We start from the raw sequence: 13,995 nt of genomic DNA, 5'->3' as shown, positions 1-13,995 counted from the left end.
AGTTGGGCATCTGACTCTTGATTTCAGCTCAGGTCATGATCTCAGAGTCCTGGGACTGAGCCCTATGTGGTAGTCTGCACTCAACAGGCAGTCTGCTTCAGGATTCTCTCTCTACCTCTGTTCCTCCCCCTGCTCTTTCTCTCTCTCTCCCTCAAATAAATTGATAAATCTTTAAAAAGAAATAAGATGTACTCTAGAATAGAACAAGGGTTGGCCAACTTTGGTCCACTCTTATTTTTGCATGATCCAAGAGCCATGATGGCTTTTACATTTTTTAAAGGGGTTCTATTTAAAAAAAAAAAAAAAAAAAGGAAAAAGAAGGAAATTTTGTGACAAAGACCAAGTGCAGCTCACAAAGTCTAAAATATTTATTATCTGACTCTTTTACAAAAAGCTTGTCAACTCCTGGAATAAAACTAAATTTGAAATTGCTTCTGGAACTTTGCTCTCATCCACATTGGAAGCAGTCCACGTCAACCCCAGTCAAATCAGCTCCTGGAAGTAACAAATACAAGCTTGAATTCAGTGACTGCTAATCAAGGTACAGTTATTCCTCTAGCATAGGGAGTCTAGAGACTCTACAGAACTTGTCCATCCATATCTCTGGTGTTGCACCAACCATACTGGATTATAATTGCTTTTTTCTGCCTTCATGCCCCATAAAAGGGCTATGCTCATTTCTTTTAGGGAAGACACAGAAATGTCCCACACTCAGCCCCATGCTTAACAAAGGTATTTACAAACGTTTTCAGTCGAGTTACACTAAACTCCTAGCAAGACAGAGAATCCTAAGGCACCAGCTCTCATTTTCTTCATAAAGCCTCTGCTCTTAAATTCCTTGCCTGAGTTTATTTATCTGAAAAATGGAAATGGAAATGTTTGTCACTATAAGTCTTCTTTAAATATTTACTTACAGATGATAGAATAAAGTTATGTTCACTCTGCCATACTCACCGAAATCCATCAAAAACAACAAAAAGACCCAAAAGGTAAGAAACTCCATTTTAAATTAACTAAAGTAAAATCCTCTGACTCAAATTAAAAGAAGAAAGAACATCTGTCAAAAATAATGTAAAATGAAATTTATTGGCAGTAGAAAGCATGTAAGAGTTGACATAATTTCCCTAGAGGTTTCTCTCGAAGGAAGGACCTTAATCCTGAAAAAGCTGCCTGACTAGTGACATAACACAGAGACACTGGGAAGACAGGGAGAGAGAGTTTGGGTTGCAGAGGGGTGGGGAAAGTAGAGCTGAAGGACACCCCAGCTTTGCAGACACATCCAGTTCAATATCTATTCCAGTGCCCTGGCCCAGGGAAACTACTAGGAGTGATAGAGAGGGAGGATTTGTCACCAAAAAAAGACACAGAATGTGCAAACTGTTGCTAGGGTTGCCTTAGCCAAGTACCACAGGTGGGCAGCTGATCAACAAAAGTTCTCGTCTCCCCATTCTGGAGGCTAGAAATCCAAGATCAAGGTGTCAGCAGGTTTGGTTCCTTCTGAGAGATGTGAAGGAAGCTTCAGTGCCAGGTCTCCCTCCTGGACTTGGAGATGACATGAGCCACTCTCTGCCTTCGGGTTCACTTGTCTTTCTTCCTGTGTGTGTGTGTGTGTGTGTGTCTGTTTCTTCACATGCTTTTGTTTTTTGTTTTTTGTTTTTTTAACCGGGAGACCAGTTCTCCTTTCTCCAGTATGACCTCCTTTTTAGCTAATTACATCTGTAAGGACCATATCTCCAAATAAGGCCATACTCTGAAGTCCTGGGAGTTAGAACTTTAATCTATGAATTTGGGGGAGGAGGGACACACAACTCGACCCATGAGACTCGTGAGACTTATGAGACCTGTGAGACTCAGGATGGACCGTGAGCCACTCCAACCTTCGCACATCAAGGTCTGCAGTGAGAAATGCTCCAGTGCAGAACTCAGTGGTCGATGAGCAGCTTTTCAGATGATACATCTTAATTCCTGCTGGAGATTGCCAGGTCATTCTGTCACACCTTTCCCAGCACTTCAACCCTATCACTGCATTTTGTAGCAAATGCAGATAGAACGACTCCATTTAAAGATGAATCATGCACATAAAATCTGTTAGCTATAGGATTTGTGTGTTGACCATGAAAAGAGAGAAAAAAAGGAACATAGGCAGAAAAACAGAGAACACACATCAGAAGAACCATTCACAAAAATGAGGGAAAATGTTTGCAAATTATTCTCCAGAGTCTCAAACTAGAGATTCAATGGCTTCTTTGAAAAGAGAGCTTTCAAAATGTACAAAAAGGCAAAGTAAATGTGATGAGTGCAGACGGGGTAAAAGGCAAGCTGACAATATGTGAAGGGAATGGAGGAATAGAAGGGAACAGAATCGTTACAAAGCTAAAAGCCACATTAGAGGCAACAAAGACAGAATAAACAAAATTTAAGATCGTCACAGACTTGGAGGAAAACATTTGGAGAAATTAGATGGAACAAAAAGGAAAAGAACAATGACGTAAATAATTAGAGAGAACATGGTAAATATCGAAAATGAGAAAAAGATTCCTGATATATGCGTAATTGATGTCCTTAAAAAGATACACAAGTGGAACAGAAAACAATATGACTTCTCAAATAAAACCTCAACCCTGCAGAGGAAGAGGGCACATATTGTTTCTGTATAAATTTATACAGACCTATTTATACTCTGTCTCATCATGGAAAATTTATGGAGAAAATTTATGGAGTAAAAATTTCTTTACTCTTTCTTTCAAGAGTAAAGAAATAATGCCTCAGACACTTACGCTGAAAAATAAGTTACTTCCAAAAGAAAAAAAAAAATCACTTTAGCCTCAGACTTCTTCCTAACAATGGTCAATACCAGAAGCCAGGGGATCCTGTTTACAAAGGTACGCAAGAGAGTGTGACTCTCGAATTTTATGCCCAGCCAAACTGTCCTTGAGGTATAAAAGTGACATATACCTTTAGACATCAGGAACTCAGGAACTAGAGCATCCACATAATTTTGTCCAAAAAGACTACTCAAATATCTCAGTACAGCTAGTGTAGCAATACAACTGTTAGAAAAAAAATCACTTTAGCCTCAGACTTCTTCCCAACAATGGTCAATACCAGAAGCCAGGGGATCCTGTTTACAAAGGTACACAAGAGAGTGTGACTCTCGAATTTTATGCCCAGCCAAACTGTCCTTGAGGTATAAAAGTGACATATACCCTTAGACATCAGGAACTCAGGAACTAGAGGATCCACATAATTTTGTCCAAAAAGACTACTAGAATATCTCAGTACAGCTAGTGTAGCAATACAACCAGACCTAAGAGTCAGACTCTCACTCACTGTGTGACCTCGACCAAGTTACTAAACCTCTCTGTGTCTCAGTTTTCTCATCCATATGAAAGTCATTATGAGAATGAAATGAACTACTACAAAAAAGTGTTAGCATAATGCTTGGCCCTTCAATAAGCACTGAATAATTATAAGCCATATTTATCAGGATCATCATGATTATCAAGGTAAGAGTGTAAGTTAAACTGAAGTGAAAGCAGGATTATATTTTGAAACAGAATGTAAACATTATGAGTCCTGACAATATTTTTTAAAAAGGGGGGAGGAACCAAGGGGGTGGTAAACAGGTGAAAAACAAGAGAAGGAGTACATGCTCACTAATATCCTCACTGTTCACAGCAGGAGGGAAAAATATATAAAATAATATGGATTGGAATATAGTTTCATCACCTGTAAACTTATTTTTTAATCTCCTTTGCAAACTTTTAAAAGCACTAGTATCCAAAGTTTAGAAATTCAGTTAAAATTCAGTATTTTTCTATTAAATTCAAAAACAAATTGGTTTTCACAAATACAGTATAGAGCATTTGATCCCCATGTTGTAAATAAATCTTGTACTTCCATCCTTTTGGCTGTGTAGACATAGAAGTATTTAAAATGTTAATAATGGGGGTGCCTGAGTGGCTCAGTGGGTTAAGCCTCTGCTTTCGGCTCAGGTCATGATCTCAGGGTCCTGGGATTGAGCTCTCTGCTCAGCGGGGAACCTGATTCCCCTCTCTCCCTGCCTGCCTCTCTGCTTACCCGTGATCTCTGTCTGTCAAATAAATAAATAAAATCTTTTTAAAAAAATACAATAAAATGTTGATAATGATTTTATTTATTCATTTGAGAGAAAAAGAGAACACAAGCAGTGGGGAGGCACAGAGGGCGAGCGAGAAGCAAACTCTCCACCGAGCAGGGAGCCCAGTGCCAGGCTTCATCCCAGGACCCTTGGATCATGATTTGAGCCAAAGGCAGACACTTAGCCGACTGAGCCACCAGATGCCCCATAAAATGTTAATAATGATTTCATTCCTGGTGATAGCATTTAGAATTTTGAGGGTTTCTTTTTTTAACCTTCTTCTTTAAGCTTTCTATATGGCTTGAATTTTTATAATACAAGTCTATCACTTTAACAAAAACAATAAAGCTAATTTTAAATAACTAGCATGCCTTTCATTTTCATGCACGAAGGTTTTTATTTGAGGCCCCCAGAATATTAATTGAGCTATAAATACATGAAGTTCAATTCCATTGACCTCCAATAGCACAAGAATCTGGCCAAGAAAGAGTGTAATTTTTTTTTTAATATTTGTTTTTCTGCTGTCATTGCAATCAAGAAATTACCAACCAAAATAAGGCAATCTTTCAGAACAAAAAGAAAGCCCAGTCTGTCATTAAAAAAGCGGCATTCACGGGGTGCTGGGGTGGCTCAGTGGTTAGGTGTCTGCCTGCTTCTCCCTCTTCCCTCAGCCTGTAGCTTGGGCTGCTTGTGTTTTCTCTCTCTCTCTCTCGGTCCAATAAATACATTTTAAAAGAAAATGTTTTTTGAAGAAGCGGCATTGACTTCATTTTGATCATTGTTGCACTCCCATACCTGTTTGTTTTTAAGGCGTCTTGGTCTCCAAGACTCCCTCTCTCTTCTCTGCCAGCACCTCTCAAGGCTGAATTCACAGCAAAGGACAGAGGGTGCATGGAACACGCCAGAGCTGGGATTCATTTAGAAACTCGGATCTCCCCGACAAGGGAAGGTGGACGGAGTAAAACCAGCATCCGCCTCTGTGGTGGTGTTTCCATCTGTGTTTTTTTAATCTCCCTCTTTATTTTTTCAAATGTATCTTTTTCTTGATTTTCATTTATCATCTTGCTGGGATTGCTCATACTTAACTACCATCCCATATACCTCATCATTTTATGTTTTCTTATTCTTTCACCTTTCTTATTTGGGGTTCTTTTCCCCCTTTGGGGACAGTTTCTGAATCTAACTGTGCAATTTGCTAATTCATCCTTCAACTGCTCTCATTCTACTCTGCATTCCAGCATTTCTCCTCTCATGCAAATAGTATACATTTTCTAGTATTTCTTTTTTCCCCCCAACATTTTACCCTTGAAAGGTCCAAACATGCCAAATAAAAGAAAATAAAAGAATTTCATAGTGGACACTTGCACACCCAAAACCTAGCTTCTAGAGTTAACATCTTTCTGTATCTGTCACAAGCTGACCCATCGTGTTTATCTTTTGCCACATTTCAGAGGAAATGACAAACATCAGTACACTCCCTTTAAGTCCTGCAGCATCCCATCAGTATCGTTTAACAAGCTCTTGGAATAACTCTTAATTATTATTATTTTTTTTTATTTACTTGAAACAGAGAGAGAAAGAGCACGAACAAGGGAGGGTTAATAGGAGAGGGAAGAAGCAGGCTCCCTACTGAGTAAGGAGCCGGATGCGGGGCTCGATCCCTCGACCCTGAGATCATGATCTGAGCCAAAGGCAGAGGCTCAACCGACTGAGCCACCCAGACGCCCCTCGGAGTAACCGTTAAATGCAACCAGGTTCGGGAACCACTGTGGATCCACGCTCCGTCCCGGCTCACAGTTGCCTGGTGGTCTTACTCAAAAGCCTTAAGAAACTTCTTTCTCCACGTACTCCTGAGAAATCCTCTTTAAAAACCTTAGAAAAACAAACAAACAAACAAACAAAAAAACCCAGACAATCAAGAGGTAACATCTAAGTCCCCCATAAAGTTAGTACAAGCTGAGGGGATCAGTATGGTGGGAAACTCCAGAAAAAAAAGACAAAAACCAGGTCTTTCTTGCACACTGCCTCGACTGGTAGGTGGGGAAGGAACTTCTCACGATTTAACTCTGCCTGTCTCCAAGGGCACCTTCTCTGGACCTGCTCCTGGGGCGACAAGAGAAAGTTCCTTCCCTGGCGCTTTGATTGGACGGACTCACCGCGGACTGGGGGATCCTCCCCGCCCAGCAGTGCAGGTCCCTCCCCCGACTGTCCCCTCCGCGCCCCCCCCCCCCCCCCCCCCCCGCCCAAGACCTTACAGCTTGAACGTTACCCACGTGGTAAGGATTTGGTGACACTGAACCTAACAGTTTGAGGAAAGCCCCTCCGAGTGGCCGGAAGGAAAACCGTAACTGCTCCTGAGTACGGGGATTTCACCATCTCGGCCAGAGCCAGAGTCCGGACGGCTCAACAGCGTTGTCACCCGTTTGCTTTCATCATGGGCGCATCGGAAGATCCTGCCGAGTGCCGTGGCCTGAGGACTCTAGGACAAGCTTTGCTCATCCATCCTCCGTGCTGGATCTTCTGGTCCGCATCAGGGGAGCCCACGCGAGGGACACAAGCTTGTGCGCTTACTGACTTGCACGGGGCTCCAGGTCGGAGAGCTCACGTAGCCCACCTGTGAGCAGTCACCCTGCGCGTGTGTGGCTCCAAGTTGCCCTGTCCCCGCGGGCGCATAATACACATCAGGGCGCCAGGCAAGAGAAGGCCGCCCCGACATCAGCGCACATCTCAATAAATGCTCTTACCCTTTTGTTTCCTTTTATGGGAATACCCTTTGCTCTAAATTTTGTTAGATTAACCAAACGATGAAATCACGTATTTGAACAGTTAATGTTTGCTGAATCCTGGCATTTTTTGTTCTTTTCAGGGTAAGAATAACTTCCTTTCAAGACGTTCGAAAACTTTCATGTATATGCATGCATCTCTTCTTGCTTCCGCCCTACACATTAGACAATAAGTACTAGTGTTCCTTCCAAATTCTAAGCAAACACGGGGGGGGGGGGGGAATACCTCTTTGGCTTGAGGGCATATTTTATTTCCTAGCAGCTGGCTTTACAAACTTCAAACCAGATTTCTTCCCAAGAAGCCCATAAATAAAGCCTGCTCCCCCTTGTGCTACAGGAGGTGGAGGAAGGAGTGGTTCTCCTTTTGTGTGACCTCAGGCTGCACAGGAAAATGGCAGCAGGGGTGCAACTGTCCTCTGCTCTGATGCTGCTTTCTGGGGGCTTTGGTCCTTGGAACAGGAGGGCCTGGCCTGAGCAGAGGAGGAGGAGCAGACTCCATAAGACAGGCTTGGGGTCGCGAGCGCTCAAGGACACCATCCCGCCCTATTGCCTCCTCTCCCAGAAAAACCACCCTCCAAAAAGGACACCCCTTGTGGGAGAGCTGTCAGAAAGAGGAAGCTGAAAGAGAACGAGAAAGAGGACTCCGTTGGAAATATCTGAGGGCCTCATAAGGTAGTAATTATTCAATTTAAGCTTGTTTTAACGAAACAAGCTGGTTCTGTGAAGACCATTGTTGCAACAGAACTCCATGTGTTCGAGCCTACAAGATGCAAACAAGAGTTTGCGGGCTTGTGGATTGCTCCCCCCACCCCCCATTCTTCTGAGGTAACCACTTTACTTCAGAATGAAGTTAAAATTCTTTCTAGCTCATTCAGAGCATATTATTAGAAGTCTTTTGCAATGTGGCATCTTCTAGAAACATGCGGCTTTACAAGCCGATGACTCACGTTCAGCCACGGTGGACCCACGTTCACTTTCTTAACTGATCCCGTTTTACAAAAAAGGATTTTAAAAAATGGGGAAAGAGTTCAGAGGGCTTGTTTCCACATCCAAATCATAGAGAGAGGCTGTCTCAGCACTCTGGACCCCTCCCACATCTTGTGAGTGTTACTGAATGCCCAAAATAAAGTTTTCTTTTTGTCACAGGCAGGGATAAACCAGGGAATTCTTTACCTAAATTTAAAAGATTTCCTTCATCAAAGGCAACTACTGCCCCATCCCAACCCAACCCACACAGGTTACTTCATGAAATATATTTTTTCATTCAACACCAATAACCGTGATATTGACAGAACAGGCTGATTCAACGTAACTTAAGCCGCTTTACCTGTAGGAGATAGAAAAGAATTTCTTTTAAGGAACCACACACTGAAAAGGGAACACAGCCCTTTGTTTGGTCTCATGCCAAGGGGGAATTCAACATAAAAACGGATCTTGAGCTGGCAGCATCCAGAAAACTCTACACAAAGTGGCTCTGCGCTCTACAGAGGCCAGGAAGATCCAGGAAGGAAACCTTGGTTTCCTCTTTCTGCTGATTAAGAGTCTAGAGCCTTCGAGTCCAGCTCCAGACGCGGAAGAAAGATCTTATCATGACCCTTAGAAAAACCTTCATTGTTAAAGGGGTCCTCATTTCCTCAATGCAGGGAAGAAAAAGAAATAACATTTAAAGTTCATTCCTGCTTGTCAGCTGTTTGGATCCGGGAGTTCATTCCTTACCAAGATTTTCTGAACCTGTGGGAACATTTCAGAGGATTAAAGGCTGACCCACATACTCTCCCTCAATAAAATCCTCGTCTCCCAATTACCTAGTACCATTGGCTGGGCCTGTATTCCCAAGTTCTCAGTTACTGTAGGAGCTCTACACTGCTTATTACGGCCACCGATAACATCTGACATCGAACAGGTCCCACTAGGTTAGGTAAAGCTTTCTTTAATTCAGTATCTTTATATGAGGTTTCCAGGCTGATTGGATTAGAAGCAAAGAATATGGCCTCCAAAACTTCCCCTTTCTGGAATTTATTCACGTTCTCTTTGTGGTCACTGATGGGATTGAGTGCTGAAAGTCCCCAGAGTCATAAAACAACACACATTTTCTGTAGGATATAAAGTCCTATACATATCTCTATTATATTGAGGGTATTCATTACTTTTTTTTTTTTTTTCAAACTCTCTTCCTCCTGATTTTTATGTTTGGTCTAAATACTTCTGAAAGAGAGATATTAAAGTCTCCCAGAACAATTTTTTTGTTTTGTTTTTTAAGTTTTTTTGACATGAGGTTTTTTTTTTTTTTAAGATTTTTTATTTATTTATTTATTTTGACAGAGAGAGATCACAAGTAGGCAGAGAGGCAGGCAGAGAGAGAGGAGGAAGCAGGCTGAGCAGAGAGCCCGATGCGGGACTCGATCCCAGGACCCTGAGATCACGACCTGAGCCGAAGGCAGCGGCTTAACCCACTGAGCCACCCAGGCGCCCCGACATGAGTTTTTTAATGCTGAATCGTTAACCACTTGGTTAAATGACATTGGGATTATCGAATGTAAAGAGATTACTCTTTTCTCTGCATTATTTTGGATGAAAACTGGGGAAAAAATAAAAATAAATTTTTTTAATACTTAAAAAAAATGTTAACTATACTGGAATTAAAATTAAATAATACTTCCAAAAAACTGGAAAATATAAAAAAAATCAAAATGTGGAGTATGAATGAGTTATTCTCTAAATCCACTCCTTCTTATTCTGATGAGAACTATGGATCGACTGAAGTGATTTCAAGTTCATTGAATAATTTTTTGGTTTCAAGTCAGTATTGCCAGGAGTGAGGAAAAATAATGATCCCAGAAGAGAAAACTTACCTATTGCCTTCTCTACCTGAGTTGCTATCTGCTCATCATCAAACATTCTCATTTTAGAAAATCAAGTAGGTGTGCCTGGCTCCCATCTCTGGGCAGGACTTGGTATCATTTAGAACGACCCATAGCTAGTCATCTGCCTTGTTTTTCTGAAGATGAAGGGTCATCAAAATTCTAAATGGGTTGGAGGAAGAAGAAACACAAGCAATTCTTTGGCTTCTTCTTGGTGACCTCTTCCCTGCTTAAGGGAACAACATGAAGTAGGTTCAAAGACGGAGCAAACGAATACTTTTCTGTAAATGATAGAAACGGATGGGGCGCCTGGCTGGCTCAGTGGGTCAAAGCCTCTGCCTTCGGCTCAGATCATGATCCCAGGGTCCTGGGATGGAGCCCCGCATTGGGCTCTCTGCTCAGCAGGGAGCCTGCTTCCCCCCCCTCTCTCTGCCTACCTGTGATCTCTGTCAAATAAGTAAATAAAATCTTTAAAAAATAAAGTGGTAGAAACAGGAAGTTGAGAAAGACTTGACAGACTAGAAGCTACAAGGAGCTTTCAATTGATCCTGATAAATCAACACTGCTTTACACTTCGACTTGACTTCCTGAGGAATCAAATAATCTCTGTGGACACCCTGAGCACCAGAGGAATTTTATCAGCATGTGGCCATGGCTTCTCCCATCCTTGAGGAAGAGGACCCAAATATTTCCAATATTCTACTGCCCTAGAAATGGCAGTTGATGTTTTCTTATCCATTGTTTAGAGGCAGGACAATCAAAGCAATCCTGTCAGGAAAGGGTCCTTCGTCATTCTCAGTGACAGCTGGAAGTCTTTAGAAACTTCTCCCAGAGAGTGCAGCAGGATGTTGAAGGAATTGCAACTTTTAGCAGGAATCTCAGGGTGCCAAGTTCAACACATGGCTGAAAGATGCTTACGCTCTAATCAAGCAAATGGGAGCAAGATGGTCAAGAGGGCCTGTAGAGTATGCCTGCTCCATTACCCAAGATGGAGCTCTCTACCCTTCCCCAAAAAGTGGAGAGGCAGCTTTGAAATTTTTTTTAACTGCATACCATATAGGAACATTCTAGAAACAGATCACTGGGCGGGGGGGGGAGAATATAGAAAACAAAAAAATTAATGTCCAAGCAATGAGAGTGTAATTATCTGTATCTATCCTCTTATATATAAACAAGGGAAGAGCTGCCTTCAACCTTCAGTACATCATGAAGTTTTATTTGATTATTGGAAACTTTAGTTTTTTAAAAGCAGATTTTTCCTTCGAATAAGCAAAGGTTATTACCAATTCCTTTCTAGCCATTTTGTGCTCAATCTCCTTCCAAAACTGCAAAAAGGTAGAAAAACAATTGTGGGTAGCCGACAATTCTGGAGAAGGAAGGAACTCTCCTCAGCAAAGTGAAGGGAGTACCATCTGTGGTCCCTGTTGATCGGAGAAGTCAACCTCTGGTCCACCAGGCATGCCTCAGAACTGGGGGAGGTGGTGAGTCTGTGATGTGTGTGTTTTTCACTTAAATTAAACTGTGACTGGGTCAAGCCAGGATCCAAAGCCTTCAGAGAAAGCGGAACTCCATGTGATATTTTGAGTCCAAACAGAAACAGGAAATTCCATTGACCTCTGGAGAGAGAATAAGTTCCCTTGAGAAGTTCTCACTCAGTTTTCCATATTGAATGAGTTCTGGATGGTTCGAATGACATCCTGAACCACATGCAAACAATCTCAACATATCCTTAGTGTTGAGTAAAGTTCAAGCAGCCCCAAATTATTTTAAGACTTGGCATCTATTGTACTGCAAACAAGCAAAGTTAAATTCTAAAATCACAGAAGAGACGAAAGTGGTTTTTCATATTCTTTATGACATCCAGCCTACCCGAAACATTTTATTAAACATAATATCTCGAAGTACCTTTATTAAAATAAATACACTGTAAGTCACAGGAGGGGGCACATGTCACAACTCAGACCTATCAATCATCTGGTTAATTACCTATCACTTCACGGAATGTCAATGAGGAAGACAGCGAAAAGAACTAACATTTATGTAGCTCTTTCTCTATGTAGCTCTTTCTCGATGCCTGCATTCAGCTAAGTTCTTTATGTAACTTTTGTTATTGAATCTTCATAAAGTTCCGATAAAATTAAGTATAATTTGTATTATTTTTTGAAAAATTTACAGTTGGGACTTCTGGGTGACTCAGTTGGTTAAGTATCTGGCTTCAGCTCAGGCTCGGGTCATGATCCTGGAATCCTGGGATGAAGTCCCACCTCATCGGGCTCCCCGCTACTTCTCCCTTTCCTCCTGCCCCTCGCCCTGCTCCTTCTTTCTCTGTCTCTTTCGATCACTCTCTAATAAATTTAAAAAAAATCTTTTAAAAATTAAAAATAAAAATTTTACCATTAAGAGAATTAAAACTTAGAAATGTTACTAACTTGCCCACAGCTTTATAGCTAAGAAGAATTTGGTTTTGAATCCAGATTGGTCTGATTCCAAACCCCACCAGGTTAGTATTCATCTAATGTTTAAAGGAGGAAATAGATATGAAGAGAATAGTGTAGTGATGCCCAATAAAAATAAAATGTGAGTCAAGCCAAGAAACAGGCTCTTAACTGCAGAGAACAAGCTGATGGTTACCAGACGGGAGGGGGGTGGAGGAATGGGGGAAACAGGTGATGGGGAATAAAGAGTACGGGTATCATGATGAGCACTGAGCAATGTATAGAAATGTTTAATCACTATCGTATGCCTGAAACTAACATAACATTGTATGTTATGTTACACTGGACTTAAAATTTAAAACAATAAAAAAAAGTAATAAAAACAAACCAAAAAAAAAAAAAAAACAGAACATGAAACACACACATAATTTCAAATTTTTTGTAGCCATGCTGAAAAAGTAAAGAGAAGCAGGTGAAATTAATTTTACTTACTCCAATGTATCCAAAATACTAGCACTTCGACATGTGATCAGTAAACTAATTATTTTTGAGACAATCTATGAGACAATTTACCTTCTTTTTTTATACATAGGTCTTTGAAATCCCTGTATATATTTTTACAATTATAACTCATCTTAATTCAGACTAATCACATTTTAAGTTCTCAACGGCTGCATTTGGCTGATGGCTACCATATTGAAGAGCAACAGCTAGAGCATTAATTCTTGCAGATTTATGCCATTCATAAATTTGGTCATTATACATTTTGTCTTCACCTAAATTGCTTCTTAAAATATTGACCAAGACAGGTTCCTCAAAAAGTTAGAGTTACAGTAGACCCTGCAATCTCACTTGTAGGTATATACTCAAGAGAAATGAAATAAAAGGAAAATGTTTCAGAAAGAAATAAAAACATGTGTCCACAAAAACATGTACACAAATATTCACACCAGTGTTATTCGAAATAGCCAAAATGTAGAAATAACACAAATGTCTATCAACTGATAAATGGGTAAGTAAAATGTGTTATACCCATAGGATGGAATATTATTTGGCAATAAAAAGGAACACAATACTGACACATGCCACAACACCAACAAAACGTAAAAATATTCTGCTAAGTGGAATAAACCAATCACACAAGAGCATACATGATATGATTCCATTTATATGAAATATTCAGGATAGACAAATCTGTAAAGACTGTAAGTTGGTTAGTGGATGCCTAGGCCTGCGGAGGTTGGGAAGATATGGGAAGTGACTGCTGATAGGTATAGAGGTTTTTTTTAGAGTAATGAAAATGTTCTAAGATTGATTGTGGTGATTTCTTGTACATACAAGAGAACACTGACTTGTACAAATTAAGTGGGTCAATTGTGTGGTATATGAATTACTTCTCAATGAAGCTGTCATATAAAAGAAACTCATCTGAACCCTCAAAAAATATTGAAACAGAGGTTTCTAAACAGATATTTATCTGTTAATCAATAATCTCCTGCCTATACTGCTCCTAGTCTTGTCTTCAAGGAAAGAATCCATCCAATAAACCTCCGGGGAGGACTAGCTTATAGTCAAACACTTTGTTAGATGATTAAGATAGGGTCCCAGACCAGTAGAGCTTGTGGGCTAGAGAAATTGGCATGGAAACAAACAAAAAAATAGAAGCCACTGGAAATAGACCTATAATGGGGACTTTATTCAGAGACTCCTAGGATAATCTAAGGAAAAGAAGGTAAATAAAGCATTTCCTAGATCGACCGGTAGGGTGACCCTTCCAGAGGGATTGATTAAAATAA

The 13,995-nt window shown here is 40.7% G+C and overlaps 1 long non-coding RNA gene across 1 annotated transcript in view; it reads right to left on the bottom strand.

Moving 5' to 3' along the window:
- Nucleotides 1-344: 344 nt before the first annotated feature.
- LOC131831302 (uncharacterized) overlaps nucleotides 345-13,995 on the bottom strand; it is a 40,455-nt gene continuing 26,804 nt past the window's right edge. The window contains exon 2 of the long non-coding RNA XR_009353589.1: nucleotides 345-495. This is a non-coding gene — a long non-coding RNA (uncharacterized LOC131831302). The remainder of the gene's footprint in view (nucleotides 496-13,995) is intronic.

Source organism: Mustela lutreola, chromosome 5 (assembly GCF_030435805.1).
Source record: "Mustela lutreola isolate mMusLut2 chromosome 5, mMusLut2.pri, whole genome shotgun sequence".
Classification (NCBI taxonomy): domain Eukaryota; kingdom Metazoa; phylum Chordata; class Mammalia; order Carnivora; family Mustelidae; genus Mustela; species Mustela lutreola.
This window is presented reverse-complemented; position numbering and strand designations above follow the sequence as displayed.